The following is a 17,935-nucleotide window of genomic DNA, read 5'->3' as shown; positions in this document are numbered from 1 at the left end:
TTCAGCCCATGGGAGCCTCCGGGGCACCCAGAGATCTGGCCACACTGGGATCCACGCATACTCTCCCCGGGAGCCCAGCCACGCCGGACCGCGCCGGTGCCCGAGCTGCGCCCCTCTCGGGCTGGGCTCAGGGCAGCCTGACTCACCGCTGCGCTCCCCTCTGGCTCCCAGCGCTCTCTGCTGTGCCGGAGCGCCGAGCTGCTCTAACACAGGCTTCTTGAATTCTTAGCCCCTCCTCCCGGACTCCTGAGTCACCCACTCCAAATCCTTTCCCCCACTCCAACCCTCCGCAGCCCCAGCCCCGCACCTGCTCCAGCCAGGCGGAGGTGCCCGCCAGTAGGGGTCCTGGGGACCAGAGAGCGATCTTTCCCGGGAGGGCGGGCTTGACCCAGCCAGGGTTGGGGGTCAAACCTCCAGAGGTCAAAAGGAAATGCATCGGCATTGGAGGGGCCGCTTGCAAAGCCCTACTGGCTGGGGATTTTTCTGGGGCACCAGGCGGGGGTGCTGGCCTCGGACGCCAAAGGGCCAACTGGCTGGGGGTGGGCGGAGTCGCCGGGAGCTCCCCGCACCTCCCCTCCCTTCCCTCCTGCGAAGCCGGCAGCCCGCGCCTTGCTTCCAGCTCCTCTGGGGTCTGCCTGGTGCCATCCTTCGTGCCCTGGGCTTGGGCTGCTCCAGCTCCTGGGAGCCAAGAGAGAAAAGCCCAGAGACCTTTTTTCCCAGGACGCCTCCTGTCACCCTGGGAGAAAAGAGTACCCAGGGGAGCTCCAGGAGATGCAGGTTCCTGACTCCTCTGACACAGGGAGAGCTGTGGCTCCTACAGCAGAACCAGCTAGAAGGCCCTGGGGCAGGGCACTTAGGCATTAGGACCTAGAATCAGAGCCTTACCTTCAGGCCCTGATTATAGAAGCTTCCTTTCCGGGGTGCCTGATCCTTCTGAAATTGTAAGCAGATTTGTCTACTGTGTGATGTGTGGTTTTTCTGGGTGGAGGGTTCCCAACTTTCATCAGTTTTGCAAAAGTTCTGTGACTCTAAACTGACCCAGGCAGAGAGCCTTCTGCCCCACCCCAAGCCCTACCCAAATTCTTTTTCTCCGCCATCCGTACTTTCAGTTAGGCAGGATCTCGTAGCTGGCCCACCAAGATTTCTTGGGTTCCATGGATTCAGAGCTTGACCAGGGAGTTTGTCTGACCCATAGCCCAGAAATATCCCTAAAGTCAGATTTCCACCAAATGTGCATCATTAATTGTAATAATGTTCTGGGGGATTCATGGAGCTTTGAAAATTCACACCCCCGTCCCCTGGTATTGAGCTTGTATGTAGGTGTCTTCACTTCTTCCTTGAGCAAATTGCATACAGAACCCCTCCTCTGTGCCTGATGCCACACGGGAGGAAGGCTTGGAGAAGAGAGTTAGAGAGATAGGTGGTGGGGGGAGGCAGGCAGAGACTCCCTTTGTGGGTGAAGCTCTGACAGCACAATTAAGGTGAAGGTCACTCTCAGGCACTGGGATTTAGTGAGGCACAGGAGTTCCTGCTTTAAGTCCAAGGGTGGCCCTTGTCCCCCAGTGGAGGGCACTTGAGCCACGTGAGGCCCCGCTTAGGCACTTGACACAGACTAACCTGAGGTTTCCGCTTCTTTCTGGTTTTACCTTTGCTCCCATACTTTATTCACCCACATATGTATGCTCTGAGAGGGATGAGGTAGGAGAAAAACCCCAGACTCAGAAGAGCGTTTGAGCTTTGATACGACCTCGTTATTTCCCAGCAAAGCCTCTTTCCCTTGAGTTGTTCAGATGCAAACTGGTGGAGGAACACTTTGGAGGTGAGTGTAAGCAGCCGGAGCCACCATGAATGGGCCTTTCTGTAGAAGCAGCATCAGAGTCAGGGTGATCCATTAGGAAATTTATCACCGTCAGTTAAACAAAGGAATTTCCAGACAATAGGACAAATTCATTCATCAATCATGTCATGTATAAACTTGTTTGAAAGCACCAGCCCTAAGCCTTACATAATAGCTGCCCAAGAATTTAGGGATGAAGTTACAAATTTTAGAATAACAGAATTTGGTTGTTGAATACAGAGCTTTTGTAGGTGTCCTTGTGGCATCCCCGAGGACAAAAAGGATTAGGGGCACTTGTTCTTTTTCATGTGGAGTGTAAGAAGCAAATTTAAAAATGATGTAAACCTGGATGCCCCACCCCCCAAATTATTGATCACATTCTGATGGCACATGTTGATTTAATAAGTGCTCCTTTCCTCCCCTGAATAGCTCTGTTTATGTCCTTGAGCTTTAAGGATCTTGAGTCAAGTATAGCATGTAAATAACAAATGCACACTCCAAAGGTTGATTGTTGAGCACCTGCTATGTGCCAGGCCCTGCGAGATATCTAAGGTACCTGATCAGGGAGCTTGTGTTTTTGTGGGGGCTGGATTAGCAGTTCCTAGCCACATCTGTCACCACCTCTCCTGGTCCTAGCACAGGGTCTGTCACACAGTAGGTGTTCAGTGAATGCCTGTTAAATCCAGCAGTGATCAGAACCACGTGTGGCTGTCAGCCAACCCATCTACACTGGATCGGTTTCCAGCAGGTCCAGGTCAGACTGTCCTTGGCACAGAGACATAGCCAGGTGTCTCTTCTCTTGCATCTTCCATTGTCACTCAGGGCCCAAACAGAAACATCTTTCTCCTGGGTCATTGGAACAAGGACCTTAAGGCCTGGACCAGCTACATTTATAGGAATGAAAACAGCTGAGAGGGCAGCAGGCAGGAGGAATGGTGTGGACAAGCAGAGGATAAGAATGTTTTTCTGGACTTGATTTTCTCAAAAGAGCTTTTTATCCAAGATATCAAAATAACTAGCAGCTGATACATTTGCTGCCTTGGAGGACAGATTGTGGCATGCACAGTAATTGTTGTTATTTCTGAGGATTCAACCACTGAGTGCCTCATCAACGGCAGCACTCAGCCTAGTGCAAAGCTCCAGCCTCTCCTTTGCTTCATTCCAGAAGGCCAGGACAAAGTGCACAAGCTATTTAAAACATCAGGAGGCTCAGCAGCAAGCTGCCAGTACTGATGGAATCGCCAGATCTGCTTGCCATACGTGTGAACCAGAAATATTGACACATTGTCCCAGTTGCTGGCGGAAGTGATAACTTCAGCTCAAAGATTTTTTTTTGTTTTGTTTTGTTTCCTTCTAATCAGAGTCGAGAAAAACTTCAGAAAAGGAAATGTTTTATCATGCTTAGTGAGATGACATGGTTGCAGAATCACAGAGAAGATCATTCTAGCCACCTCATTCATGGAGGAGGACACAAGGGTTCGGGAAGGACAAGGGCTCAGCCAAGTACAAACAGCCAGGGTCAGGACCAGAACTCAGGCCTCTTGACTTCTGAGCAGGTCTTCTTGTTACCACAGTTTCTGAAAGAGGCTGAGGGAAAGACCTCCCATCTCTGGCCTAAGCAGGGAAGATGGTAAAGGAGCCCAGAAAGGCCAGGTGCAGACAACACTGCCATCAGGGGTCTCCCCCTTCTCCTCTGGGGGACCACCCCTGCCTACTCACGGGGCCTCTCTCTGTCTTTTCTCCCTCTCTGATATCTTCTGTTCTTCCCTCTCTACAGGTTCCCTCCCTTTGGCTTGTGAGCACTCACTTGCCTTTTCTCTCTTACAGAAACCTCTGGCCTTCCTCCTGCTTGACCACTGAATTTCTCAGCTTCCTTTCACTACCAGATTCCTCAGCAAAGTCATCTACACCCACTGGTTCCTTGGCTCCCTTTAACTTCCCGCAATCTGGTTCCCATCTCTTCCCCGTACCCCTACTGAACTCTTGTCTTCTTCAAGGTCACCAGTTGCAAGAAGCACACCTCCACCAACATAATAATGGCAGCGTTTATTGAGGGCATTCCTTGTTTTAGGCCCTGGGCAAGGCATCCTGTGGCCCCATCAGTAGGTATCATCTGTTTGTAAATGAAGAAGCTGAGGACCTAAGAGATAAATCTCTTGCTCAGCATACGTCAGTGACTGAGCAGAGATGTGACCCAAATCTGTGATGCTCTTGCTGTTGAACACCGGGTCTCTTCCTCCTTTCAGCCAAGTTCAGCAGCCTTTGCCAGTCCTCAGCCTCCTCTAGGATGACCTCCATTATCTAAGACTTGCTTTCCGAGGCTTCTGTGACCGTGCTGGCCTGGCTTGCCATCCACCTCTCCGATTTTTTCGTCTGCCCTTGAAACGCATGAGCCTCCCGTGGCTCAGACCAGGACTTGACATTCTCCCCCATGCGCACTCTTCCGGGTGTTCCCTCCTCTTTTTATGATTTCACCCCCATGTCAACCCTGACCTCTCACACATGCCCCTCAGTCACCCACATTTTGAATGTCCCTATGTGCCAGGAGCTCCCTGGGTTCCCTTCAGACCACGTGCACAGGCACTAGCAAGGGCTCTGCTGCCACCACCCCACCCCAGCACCTCCACCTGAAGTCCTTAACTCCTCCTGCTCAGCCCTGCAGAGCTCATTCTTGGTACCAGAAAATCCTAGCTGGGCGCAGAGCAGTTCAGCTTTTCTCCAGCGGGGGCACCACAGCCCAGGAAAGCCACTAGCTGGGGACAGGGAAGAGTTCACTCCTCTCAGATGGTGCAACCTTGGGAGAAAGCTCTCTCCTCTTTGAGCCATAAGAAGTATAATTACTTGTAATTATATAATTATACATATTAAATAATTAATATCTGAGCACCTGCTATGGGCCAGTCCTGTTCTAGGTGCCAGGGATTCAGCAAGTGAATGGAACAACCTCTAGTCACCTGGAACTAAGTAATCAAGTTAAGTTGTTTAACCCATTTAATAAATAAGTATTTAAAAACATTTTATACCAGGTCTGTCAAGAATAAAATTGTGATTTTGTTGAGCTTGATTTGGAAAGGAAAGTGAGACAGGTATAGAAACCGGCCAGGGTAAAACAAGTGGTCTCCTTAGGTGTAGCATCAAGCAAGCCTCCTAGCAGACTGGAGTCTCTCTACTCTCCTGATGCAAACAGCTGTGAACCTCCAGCTGCTCAGACTGGTCCAGCTCCATCCCCACAAAGGCCTCCATCGACCCTGTGGCCAGCACGCGGACAGCGCAGTTCTTGTCCTCATGGGTGCTGTGTTCAGACACCTCTGAGGCTCTCCCACTTCTCTCCCTCCAGGGTGAGTCCTCAGTGCTCCTCAGAAGCCCCACAGCACTTCTGCTACCCCAGAGCCTTCACTTTGGTCCTCACTCTGCAGCCCCTATGGGGCCTGACCTCAAGTGTTCCTATTGGGGCCACTGTAGAGCTGCCCCGAGGCAGGGTCCCCAGTGATCAAATTCTGCCTGCAGAGCAGCATGGCTGTCCTTTCCTGTCCATGGTGCCATGTTGACAATCAGGCTTCTGTGGTGCTGAGTCACAGGCAGGACCCTCACATTTGTAACGCTCCTGTGGAGGAGTCTGGGCTGGGTGGCTTCTGCTGCATCCTGGGTGGCTTTCTGTCACCTCAGTGGCCCAACTCAGCACTTATTACAGTCCTGTTCTGGGGTAGGATCTGTGTTAGGTACAAGCAAACAAGGATCAAGAAGGAGTGTTTCCTGCCATATGGAAACTTACTTTCCAGCAAGGAAGTAGTGGAAGCTCAGGGGATGGAGCGTTTGACCAACTTGGAGCTTCAGAGCCTCTTTGTTGTGCCCGTTGCACTAGCACACATTCTATATTCCTTAAAGCCCTGTGTCCTCTGGCCCCTCATGCCCTTCATCTTCCCCTCTTGCAACTTCCTTTTCTTTTCTACAGCTCCAGCCTCGGTGACTATTTTTATTTCATTTAATAAGCTGCGCTGGCACCTCTGGGCTCTATACTCCTTTTTTTCAGTTCCTCCAAAACTACCACCCCTCTCCTCCAGCTCCACCTTGCTCATTTCTCTTCCTTTGGGGCTCATCTTTCAGAATCTTAGATGACATTTCTAATGCGGTATCATTGATCCCCCAAGTCAAGACTGGGTGCCCTTTCTAGGAACTTCTGTAACACTCTGTATTGCATAGAGCAAATGCTTAATAAGTATATGTCAATGAGTTATTGCTCAAGCTAAGCTTTGAGGCATGAGTAGGAGCCAGGGAAGAATGTTGGAAAGAGCAACATTTTGGAGGCAACCATTAGAACTAAGGTGTGCAAGTGTGAAATGGCATGGTGCATGCAGGAAGCTGCAGCCAGTTCAGAAGTAATGGGATATGAAGTGTCAAGAAATGAAGCTGGAGAGTCCCAGGTGAGGTCAGGGAGAGTGTGGATAATGGAGGGTTGGGCCTGTGCAGGGAGATCACCTGGGGTCTATAGTCATTCTCAGGAAAAGTGGTCGTTCCTCAGTGTCATCTCTCATGAGAGTGGGGGAATCTGGGGTATTTATCCTCCAACTTCCTTTCAAAATTGGTTGAAAGCTACTTTGGAGGAGGGAAGAATAATCCCCACCACTATTCGTCTGCCTCCTGTACCTGTTGAACACACACCTGCAGCCATAGAAAGCCCCCAGGTGCTTGTAGAAAGAGGTCATCATCATGCACCTCAATAGTGAGATCTGAAGGGATACGGGAGTTCCCATGATAGCTCAGCAGTTAACAAACCCAGCTAGAATCCACAAGGATGTGGATTCGATCCCTGGCCTTGTTTAGTGGGTCAGAGATCCAGTGTTGCCAGGAGCTGTGGTGTAAGTTGCAGATGTGGCTTGAATCTGGCGAGCTGTGACTGTGGCGTAGGCAGGCAGCTATATCTCCAGTTTGACCCCTACCCTGAGAACCTCCATATGCCATGGGTGCAGCCCTAAAAAGACCAAAAAAAAAAAAATTGTAGGGATATGGATGGTGGCCCTGGTACCTTATGCTGCACATTCTTAGCCTGAAGCTCTAAAGTCTTCCATTCTCTACTCCCAGTTTGCTCTTCTTGAATTGAAACATAAAGGTCACATCCAAGTGAACAATGATGATGACGGCCTAAGCAGGTCACCAGGAGCTAAGCATAGAGAGGAGACGAATTCAAAATAAATGTAAAAGGTGTGTTAGGACATAAGCATGGTTGGATGAAAGGATGGGGGGCAAAGGGGTCTCCTGGATGTCCTCTGGCTTCCTGGTTTGCCTGACCAGTTAATGTCAGTGCCCACTGTGGAGATAGGGCATCAATGGTGGAGCCTGTGGTTGGGCTAGGATACAGAGGTCTTCAGTTTAGGATTTGGGGGGACCTGTGGTCCAGAGTCTGCAGATTAGGAAAGATGGAGTGTTCAGACTGCAGGCTGGCAGTCTGAACACTCCATACAGGCTGAAAAGAGCCAGTGGCGTTATCTCCAAGTCTCTACTGAGGACTCCCTTCTCCTCAATGCCATTCTCTCATTCTTCCACCATATTGGCACCAAACCAACTCTGGGGCATCGCCCGAGCCCAGGGAAACAGGCCACTTGCTCCAGTGGTCTCTGGTTCTCTCCTGTGTTTCTATCGCACTCACCCCCGCCTTTGGGGACAGGCCCAAGAGTGAGGGAAAATGAAGACCTTGACCAATGATCGCCTGGTCCACCCTTCCTTTCTTCTGCCTGTTCTGCTCCACAGGGCTGAAAGGGAGCACTTTTTCCTCTTCCTTTCCTCAGTCAGACCTCCTCTTATGTCACACCATGAGCTGTCCCCACCTTAGGCCTATAGCGAAACTCTTGGATCGAGAGCTCTAAGCCTAGGTCTTGGTATTTTAATAGGACCTTAAGGAATTCAGAACCTACCCTACCCCCCCACACACACTTTTATTTTGACGCTGAGAATACTTAGCTTTCAAAACCATTGTCTTGCTGTAGGCTCAAAAATCCTACTCTGGGAGTTCCCGTCGTGGCACAGTGGTTAACGAATCCGACTAGGAACCATGAGGTTGCGGGTTCGGTCCCTGCCCTTGCTCAGTGGGTTAATGATCCGGCGTTGCCGTGAGCTGTGGTGTAGGTTGCAGATGCGGCTCGGATCCTGCGTTGCTGTGGCTGTGGTGTAGGCCAGTGGCTACAGCTCCGATTTGACCCCTAGCCTGGGAACCTCCACATGCCGTGGGAGCGGCCCAAAGAAATAGCAAAAAAAGACAAAAAAAAAAAAAAAAAAAAAAAAGTCCTACTCTGGATATGGAAAGCTGAGTATCGACTCTTTCTCTTTGCAACCTGGCTACAGCAATCCCAAAGATCTCCTACGAAAACCACATGCCTCTGTAAGAATGGGGGCGGTCAAATACTGGGAACGCAAAGAGAGTATACATACACATCCTTACTACATTTATACAATAGGCGGTTGTCTGCTATCCTCACTCAACTCTGAAATCCTAGGTACTGAGGTTCCTGTCATGGCGCAGCAGAAACAAATCTGCCTAGGAACCATGAGGTTTCAAGTTCGATCCCTGGCTTTGCTCAGTGGGTTAAGGGATCCGGCATTGCCATGACCTGTGGTATAGGTCACAGATGCAGCTCGGATCCCGAGTTGCTGTGGCTGTGGTGGGCAGCTGTAGCTCCGATTTGACCCTTAGCCTGGGAACTTCCATATGTCATGGGTTCGGCTCCAAAAATAAATAGATAAATAAATAAAATCCTAGGAACTATAAATCTCAGTCCCCATCATAACGCCAAGAGTATAATAAGTTCTCAGCTAAAGCATATTATTGAATGAATCCATTGAAACTCAGAGAGTTTGAATAACCAGTCTGAGGTCACACAGCTAGCAAATAGCGAACCTAGTCTGTGGGTCTACAAAGCTCCTACCCTCAGCACTGCACCTCAGTAACATTTGGAAAAATTCTTAAGGAACCAAGACTTAGGTATTTAAAATCTTTTTTTTTTTTTTTTTTGTCAGCATGGTAGAAACTAAGAAGACTGTAAACCACTCAGGTGTTTACTGGCTCATTTCATATTTTAATTCCACCAAGACCTTGGCCGTGCTCCCTTCATACCGCTCAGCCTTGCTCTTTATTTCTCATCAGTAAGCGGCAGTTTGGGACCAGCAGGGAGTTCCTGGGATAAGTTTCCGGTCCTGATGGTGGTCTGCTAGAATACTGAGATGTGGCTGATGGGGGACACACATCACCCCTGCAGGTAGGCCTTTTTGACAAGGGTCTTGGTGCCAGGACTTCACTTCTGTCAAACTGTGAGCCTAGAAAAACTTGTCTTCTTCTGGGGGACCAGTAATCACCCTTGGGTCTCAGTTCTACTCTCAGGAAATGGCCTGGCACAGTCACTGGTCCCGAGCTGAAACGGATTAAAATCCGTTGGTTCTCTCAGGGTGTCTGCATTTCAGTGGGCGGCAACGCTGACTCAAAACTTGGCAGAGCTAACCTGTAAACTGGGTGAAGGGGATATTTGGGAGAACACAAGGTCTATGGGGAGGGGGCTGAAATCTTGTCTTGTTTGTTCATGGACAGATTGCTTATGCATCCAGGGGTTATGCTTTCTCTAGTGTCTGGGCAAATGCCCTTTGCACTTTTCTGGGACATTTTCCCTGCTCTCCGTCCCCTTGCTAAGCTGACCCTGCCTTGTCTCTGAGGCCTCAGTGTAGGTGTGACTTCGGAGGCAGCCTGACTCCCCAAGCGGGGGAGAGGGTCCTCCTCCGTGACCATCACCCCCTCTGATTGGGCCTCTGCAACATCTGCACTGGATGACAAAGGCCTGTCTGTTTGTCGATCCCTTTTCTCTCCCTCCAACAAGCTTCTCTCGGGGGGTGGCAGGGGCCATGCCATCCCCTAGCCCCTAATACCACCTGCACACACTAGGTGCCCCATTTTTCATGGCTGCTTAAATGCATTTACATACACGCCGCTCATGTTCTCAACTGTCTGTTTGCCTTTCCGTGAATGTAAGTGAAACACACATAATCACAGTGTCTTTCTTGGCTTATACCTTTCTTCAAGAGAAGCAAAAAAAAAAAAAAAAAAAAAAAAAAAAAAAAAAAAAAAAAAAAAGAAGAAGAAGCAGCAGCAGCAGCCCAGGCTTTAGAATCCGAAAGATGTGGGGGTTCATAATTCCAGCTCCTTCCTATTAAGACCAACACCTATACATTAAAATGATGCTTGCCTGTAAGGCACAGGAGAGGCTTTGTTTAGTGGGTGCTCAGCACAGACTTGAATGCACCCCCCTATCCACTGCACCCCCGTGCATACACGCCCCATGCACACACTCCCCCACCCCCCACCCTGCCCCATGTGCCCTGTCACGGGCTGAGCTGGATGTTGGAGCAGTGGGTGGGCAGACCAAGTGAGGTTTGAGTGACCACCACGAGTTTAGAGAAAGAGGAGCTGACAGACGCTGGGGAGCGAGGCTGCAGATCCCAGCTCTTCTTCTCCAGGCTTCCTGCTTCTCTGGGCGGTCCTCAGAACGTCCTCAGGCTGTCTTCCTCCCTCATCCCCAAAGCCTGCAGAGCTTTCTTTTTTTCCAGGGTGGAGATTCATTTAGCGGCATTCTAATTTTAAAAGTTCCCTGTGTGCAGGGCTGACTTTGATCTTCAGCAGGAGTTTAATTCTTCTTATTAGCATCACATTATACAATCTCTGACAGATTAATCACAGCTATTGTTGTACTGTTTATTCTACACACTGGATAATTTTACTTTCAAAATGTTATTTTAATTAAGAAGGAAGTACATGAGGGGAAAGCATTTTCCTGACAGACAGGCTTCTGCAGCCTCACCGAGCAGGTGTATGCCTTGCTGCCTGCAATGCAGTGTCTCCGGCATGGAGTTCAAGTGCCAGAGCCAGGGAGGAAGTTAGTCCTGGACTTTTAGGATGTCACGAGGGAACTGGGAAGACCTTGGTTGAAGCTGAGTTATATATTTTTCCAAGAAACTTTCTTCTTTGTCTTCTTTGGAAAGTAGCGTGTCTTTGGATTGTGTAGCATAAAGAAAGTGATTGACGTCTGATAGAAGACTGTTTGGCATAGAGGTTGGGCCTGTGAACTTCAAAATTCCTTTATCCTAGGATGGAGTCCAGGCTGCCTCAACCACTTACTACGTTTGTGACCTTGAGCAAGTTACCTAACCTCTCTGAGTATCAGGTTCCTCAGAGGAGGAAGATCCCCTCTGGAGGCAGAAGATCAGGAAGGCACGTGGAAACACTGGGAGGTTTAATCAAGACAATGGAGAGGAGGCGCTTTGGGATGTTTCTTGGCACAGAATGCGTGCTCAGCGAAGGGGACATTATTTGATTCCAGAGACACATTTCCTTCTACTCAGATGAAGCCAGGGTGATGTGGGGAGAGGCAGACTTCGCCACTGACAGTTTTTCAGAGAGCCCACCCTGACTTGGAAAGAGTAACCACTTTGAAACCACAGAATCCAGAAACACATTTCAACCTTCCCATTCACCCTCAAGTTCTGGACCCAGAGCCAGATACCAAGCCGGTTGGAGCAGGCAAGTTCATTTTTTTAAAAAAGAAAAGCATTTTGTGGTGAGGGGAAAAAATGCTTGCACAAGAGGCCCAAGAGGAGAAGCTCTAATTTGTGATGTCCTTCTGGATTGAGATGAAATAAGGAGCTACTCTTCTACCAAGGTCTTCAGATGGGGCAAAGAGCTGGTTTAAACTCCGCATCTGATGTGTGCTGTGGTGCAGATAAATCCCTGTTAAGCCATGTAGCATCAATGCCAGTATCATACTGTCAGACCCGATTGGTGTGATTAAGGTAATGAGAAGGCCTCCTTGGTCCTTTTGGAAATGAGTCTGTGAGATCACAGAGGAATGGCAGTTGCTGGAGGACTTTTATCCCCATGGTAGAACCTAGGAGCCAGTAGGGCTCAGATGACAATGCTGCTGAAATGAAAAAGAAAGAAAGAAAAAAACGCTAAAATCTCTACAGGGTAAAACCACCATTCCCGCCTGGAATTCTGAATTAGGTCCCAGCAGAATAAAGTTCAAGGGGTAACCACAATTCTTTTGATAAATTAGGACCTTTTCATTTGAAATATTGAGCCCTCTGAGATCAGATATTTAGCTTTTTCTGTCTCTGTATCAGTGGCTGATCTGAGTACATTCAGTACCTGGCAGAAACTGAATTGAGTAAAATTATGCTAAGAAATGGGCCATTGTTTGGGATCTTTCATTACTGAGCGATCTTTATTGTAGTGGGACTTAAATACTGTTCTTTAATAATAGCTGGGACCGGTTAGGGTGGAATAAGGGTATTGATGGGGGTAAAAACTAAGGACAGCACATATGGCATTGTCATTATTGGAATTTAGACTACAGTTAATATATGTAACAGGCCGTGTATCCAGAAGCAGCACACAATGTCACATTGTTCCAAGTGTGGCTTTAGTGAGCTTTCCCAACTCCTTGCACGTGTTCAGGGAAAGACAAAACTGGTTTGCGTTGGAAGAAAGGGAAGTTTACCCAGGACATCAAGTGCAGTATTTGTAGATCGTTCAACAGAGGAATGAGGCACAGATTATGCCTTTTTATGGGGACATCTCTTTTCCAATGAAAGCAAAAATCACTGGAAACACTGTCTTAGTTAACGTTTTTATAGGCTTTGATATACTTTCTGGCACTTTTATGTAGTACAGATATTCATTTAAGCTTCAGAAGGAAAAGTTAACATGATTTCAGTTTATCCTGCACATTTTTCCAATACTGGGCCCTTGATAAACATTGCCAATGGCTTTGAGAATTGCTATTGGGCCTCTAAAGCCGTGCATCTCTTTTGCAATGTTTCTTTCCTTGGGTTATTCTTTACTTTCTTCTGAAGAGGAGATTCTGGTTGAAACCCCCTCGTTGTCTTTCACCTCTGCCATGCGTGAGAAAGGACTGATCACCAACTACCTAAAAAGGTGGTTTGGCTTCCCTAGACCCCTGAGTGGGTCTAAGACAAAAGTCACTAAAAATAGCCATTCGCCAAGATTTGCAAAAGTTGGAGAGGAGTTTCAGTGTTGATGGTTTCAAATAGCTGTTTTAAAAGGTACAACTAATAATAAAAATCTAATAAAAATTATAGTCAGGCACTTTGTAAATTTAAAGCCTGACATAAAAATGCAGAATCCAGTGATTCTAGTCAGTGTGCCAGGATGTGATGTGCCAGGATACGAAGAGGAGTGTTGGCGCTGTCTGTTTTTAGCTGTGCCCGACCCATGGGGAGCAGAGCAAAGAAAGCTTTGCAAGAGTGGCACAAAGCTGGCAGGGCAGGAAAACATCAAACAAGAGCGAGGGAAGAAGGACTTGAATGTGCTTTCTGCTTGGTAAGTGTCAGACACACTCACACACAAAGCTGAACAGGATACATTTTTTTTTCCAGTTCCTTTTAATAATTTTTCTCCTCTGGTTCAGTCTTTGGCTCATGACCAGTAAAGTCAAGGTTAGTGTGTTGGAAGGATTTGCAACCTTGAAGAAAGATGCTCCTGAGTCCTCATGCTCAGGATGGGTCAGGAGCAGTGGTCCTTTTTTACATGGCTCCCTTTCTCCTCCCTGCATCCCCTCCAAGGCCCATGCACAGCCAGGAGCCCCCTACTTGGGCTGGACAAGAAGCAGAGGAAAAGCAATGACCAGGGAGTTAGGAGTCCTTCTCTTTGGATCTCAGCTTGACTGTAATTTTTGACATGACCTTGGGCAAGGTCATTTGCCTCTCTGAACCTTGGTTTCTTCAAATGAAGTAAGAGGCTTGGACTAGATGATTTCAGGGGTGTCTTTAAGTTGCTAAAATAAATCAATCCACATTAAACAACCTCATTTTGAAAGAAGCTGCCTGAAAAGGGCAATGCTTATCCAAGAGGAATGACTCTTTAATGGTGAAATTTCAGGCATTCTGTCTGCCAAATGAATAGCAGAGTTCTTTTTTTGAAGTGTGCGCACACGTGCTTGCGTGTGTGCATGTGTGAGCGTATTGCATGAGGGGCTTTGGAAAGTTAAGAGCTTTTTGGTCCTTCTAGTTGCCCATACCATAAACCTTGGGGTCATTTTCAATTCCTTTATTTTTCCTGCAGTACCCAATCCATTAGCAAATCCTAGTGGCTCAACTTAATGTGTCTGGAATCTGATCCCTTTTCATTATTTCCAGTAGTACTGACGATCAATAGATATCATCTGCATCGCTCACCTAGGTTATGACAATACTCTCTTAACTGCTTTCTCTGCTTCCATCCTTGTCCCTGAATACCAGCTGCTGCCAGAGTGATCCTGCCAAAATGCCTTTTCCCGAAACCCCATCTTGGAATCTGTGTTAGTCAGATGGGCTAGATTATGCTGAGGTGATGAGCAACACCAAAATCTACCTAGCAAAACTTATTTCTCTTTTAAAGTTTCTCTTTTAAAGTTTCTGTCTGCAAGTGACCACATCACCTCTGCTCCCATTTTGTTGTCTGAGCAAAGCACATGGCCACACATAGCTTCAAAGGGTCAAGGAAGAGAAATCATTTTGTGGGCCAGAAGGGGGAGACGGGAGATATTTAGCAGAACGCACAATGGCTGCCATAGCTCCCATCTCACTCAGAACTATCCCACGTCCTCATCACACCCTCCCCGGCCCTGTGTGGTATAACTTCCAACCCCATTACCTATGTCTCATCTCCTACTTTCCTCCTCCCTCCAGCTCAGCAGCTTCACTCTCCACATGGGCTCCCTGTGATACTGTGACTTATAATAAATATATATTTGGTCCTCGACCCATTTCTGGGACAGAGCTCATAAAACCCTTGGAATTGCCCCTGATGAGAGCCATAAAGGTGTCTCTGGTTTTGTTAATGAGATGACTTTTGGACCACATCTAAGATAGAAACTAGTTACCAGGAGAACCAACCTTGAGATTACAATATGGGGACTTTCAGTCCCAAGGTTGGTTCAGGAGAACCAACCTTGAGATTACAATATGGGGACTTTCAGTCTCACCTCTGCAGAGGGGAAAGGGGCTGGAGGTTGAATCACTTGCCAATGGCCAGCGATTTAATCAGTCATGTTTATATAACGAAGCCTCCATGAAAACCCAAAGGATGGACTCAGAGAACTTCTGGGTGCGAACATGTAGAGATTGGGGAGGGTGTGGAAGCTCCTTTATGCCTTGCCCTGTGTATCTCTCCCTTTTGGCTGTTCCTGAGTTATATGCTTTTATGATAAACTAGTAATCCAGTAGGCAAAATGTTTCTCAGAGTTTTGTGAGTTGTTCTAGCAAATTAATCAAAACCAAGGAAGGGGACCTTGGAATCTCCAGTCTATAGGCGGTTGGTCAGAAGAAGGGTAGGTGATACCCTGGATTTGTGACTTCTGAAGTGGGGGTGGGGGTAGTTTTGTAGGACTGAACCCTTAACCTGTGTATCCTGTGTCTATCTCTGCATAGTTAGTGTCAGAATTGAGTTGAATTCTAGGACACCCAGCTGATGCCAGAGAGTTGCTTGGTGGTGTGGAAAGCCCCTGCCCTCCCACACTGACACTGGGTGTAGAACCTTTATTCCTCTGCAGGGCCTTTGAACTTGCTCTCTGCTCCTAGAATGCTCCCCTGTAATTAAAATACAAACCACCCTCTCCCCCCACCACACGCCCAGCACTTCCCATCACTCCCCTGTCTTTTTTTCTACTGAACTTATCACCTTTTAATATAACATGTAACAGACATTTATTTTGTGGCAGAGTATGATCATTACAAACATGATCTCTTTATTACCTTGGTTCAAATCCATGACTCCTCTACTTCCTAGCTGGTGACCTTGGGATGGTTACTTGACTTCTCTGTTCCTCACTTTCCTTATCTATAAATTGTGGTTAAGAATAGTGTCGAGGAGTTCCTGTCATGGCTCAGTGGTTAATGAACCCGACTAGTATCCATGAGGACACGGGTTCGATCCCTGGCTTTGCTCAGTGGGTTAAGGATCCAGTGTTGCCATGAGCTGTGGTGTAGGTCACAGACGTGACTGAGATCCCGCATTGCTGTGGCTGGGGTGTAGGCCGGCAGCTGCAGCCCTGATGTGACCCCTACCCTAGGAACCTCCATATGCTGTGGGTTCGGCCCTAAAAAGACAAAAAGACCAAAAAAAAAAAAAAAAGAAAGAAAAAAAAGAAAAAAGAATAGTGTCTACCTCCTAGGGTGGTGGTGAGGATGAAATATGAGAGCACTTACCACAGGAACTGGCACAGAGCTATAGCATTTGTTATTCTTACTTGTTGTCTGATTTGCTGCCCTAGGCTGTCAGCTCCATAGGGCCATGATTTTTGTCCTTTTTCAGCCCTGGCCCCAGAGCAGTGTTGCATGAGTGAGTGAGCGAGTGAGTGAGTGAGTGACTCCTTGAACGAGTGGAGCATTGGGCAAGCTGGCCAGCACCCACTCTGCCCTGGTCTTAAGGTCCACAGCCTTCAGCATGGGGAGGCCTATAGAGAAGCCAGTTCCCCCTGCCAGGCCAGACAGCACAGGTTCCCTGCCTCCACCCCTGATCAGGACTTTCCCAGATGTAATGATGTGTGATAGGTGGCATGGATTCATTTTATAGGGAAGTATCTTGCCGCTCTTTGAATCTGAGTATAAAAACGAATCTCAGTATAACTTAGGGCTGACTTTGCCCTAAGTTCCCTTATGGCTCAGTGGGTTAAGGATCCGGCATTTTCACTGCTGTGGCTCAGGTTTGATCTCTGGCCTGGGAACTATTGCATGTCACAGACATGGCCAAAAAAAAAAAAAAAAAAAAAAGAATCTCAAGGTGCAGAAGAAGACAGAGTTGCTCTATCATGGCAAACACTTCATCAGTGGTCAGCATCAACTGTGGCCTTGAACCCTGCGCTCTGCTCCCATGGTGCTGAGCGCACCCATCCTACTGCCACCTGGCCACTTGCCATTGTTGTGATTTGTCTCCAGTGTGTCTGGGGAGCTCTGAAGGTCCAGCGGCCATCACTGGGCCAGGTACCCAGTAGGTGCTTAATACAGGGTTGTTCAATGAATGAGCCACCAGATTCAGAAACCCACTGAGTAGAAGCCCAACTTTTCGGATCCTCTCCAGGATGTGGTGGAGTTTTGATTCCCCTGAAGTGGGGGAAATTACAAAGAGAGCTATCAGAGCCTCCTTCTCCTCTTGTAATTGGACAAATTAATTTAGCAGCACAAACTGGAAATGTCTTAATAAGGAGCACCTGGATTCCTGGGACGTTGTAGCGCTTTCCGGTCCAACTTATCAGACCTTCCCAGCTGCCTGAGGGAACTCAGGGCAAAGTCAGCAATTTCCTCATCTGTCCCATCTAGGAGGCACCGGAGCTTTCTACGGTGGGACTGGCTTAGGATTACAAAGCAAAGTGCAGATAGTGGGAGAAAATTCCTGGCATTGAGGACTCATGAGAGTGGGTGATATTCTGAAATACTTTACGTGTGGCAGTCTTTGAGGAGTGGAGTGGGGAGGGGAGACCCAGGGAGAGTATCACGTGTCATAATTCCTAGTTCCTGACTTGATTCCGTTTGCCAGCATCTGATTCAGTGCAAGCCCAGTGGGGATTCTCTTTCCCCTTTGCTTCTACTCTCAACCTCCAGGCCCAAGGGTAAAAAGTCACTGGGATGGGAGCTTGTTCATGATTGACAGGAGGTAAGAAGGGAGACTCACTGGCTCCTTTCTTTTCTACCTTGGAACCTGCTTAGGGAAAATGATGGTGGATGTGTTTGCTGGGATGGCTACGTGACTCTTCTTTACTGGCTGGGTCCCGCTACCCTCACCCCACTCCATGCCTATTCTGGCCCGCGTTCTCTTACTGGAAAAATAGAGAAAGCTGTGCTGTGACTTGTTGGGGGCTGGGTCCTGGGAACAGTTGTGCCGCAGGTAAAGCTCACCTGTACTCATACTTTTCTATCTCCTTTCCAACCCCTTAGCTTCTAAAGCTTGCTGGACCCAGGCAAGTTCCTGATTTTGTTTTTAAGCATCAGTTTTCTCATCTGTAGAAGGCTGTTATTAATAATAGTATGCCTGTCCACAGAGTTGCCATGATGGTTCCCACAACAAATGCCTAA

General features: G+C 48.0%; 1 protein-coding gene and 1 long non-coding RNA gene across 6 annotated transcripts in view; one reads left to right on the top strand and one right to left on the bottom strand.

Moving 5' to 3' along the window:
• NGF (nerve growth factor) overlaps window positions 1–531 on the bottom strand; it is a 51,536-nt gene extending 51,005 nt beyond the window's left edge. The window contains exon 1 of one of the 2 annotated variants that reach the window (XM_085020766.1): window positions 308–531. The gene's annotated coding sequence lies outside the window, so the exon portion shown is untranslated. 2 annotated transcript variants of the gene reach the window in all.
• LOC102166460 (uncharacterized) overlaps window positions 1–17,935 on the top strand; it is a 418,456-nt gene that overhangs the window by 246,475 nt on the left and 154,046 nt on the right. The window lies entirely within an intron of this gene.

This window comes from Sus scrofa, chromosome 4 (assembly GCF_054392235.1).
Source record: "Sus scrofa isolate SSC_HxYL_T2T_F1_AM1 chromosome 4, Sscrofa_HxYL_maternal_Yorkshire_Landrace_v2.0, whole genome shotgun sequence".
Classification (NCBI taxonomy): domain Eukaryota; kingdom Metazoa; phylum Chordata; class Mammalia; order Artiodactyla; family Suidae; genus Sus; species Sus scrofa.
The sequence above is the reverse complement of the archived record's forward strand: the minus strand, read 5'-3'. Positions and strand labels throughout refer to the sequence as shown.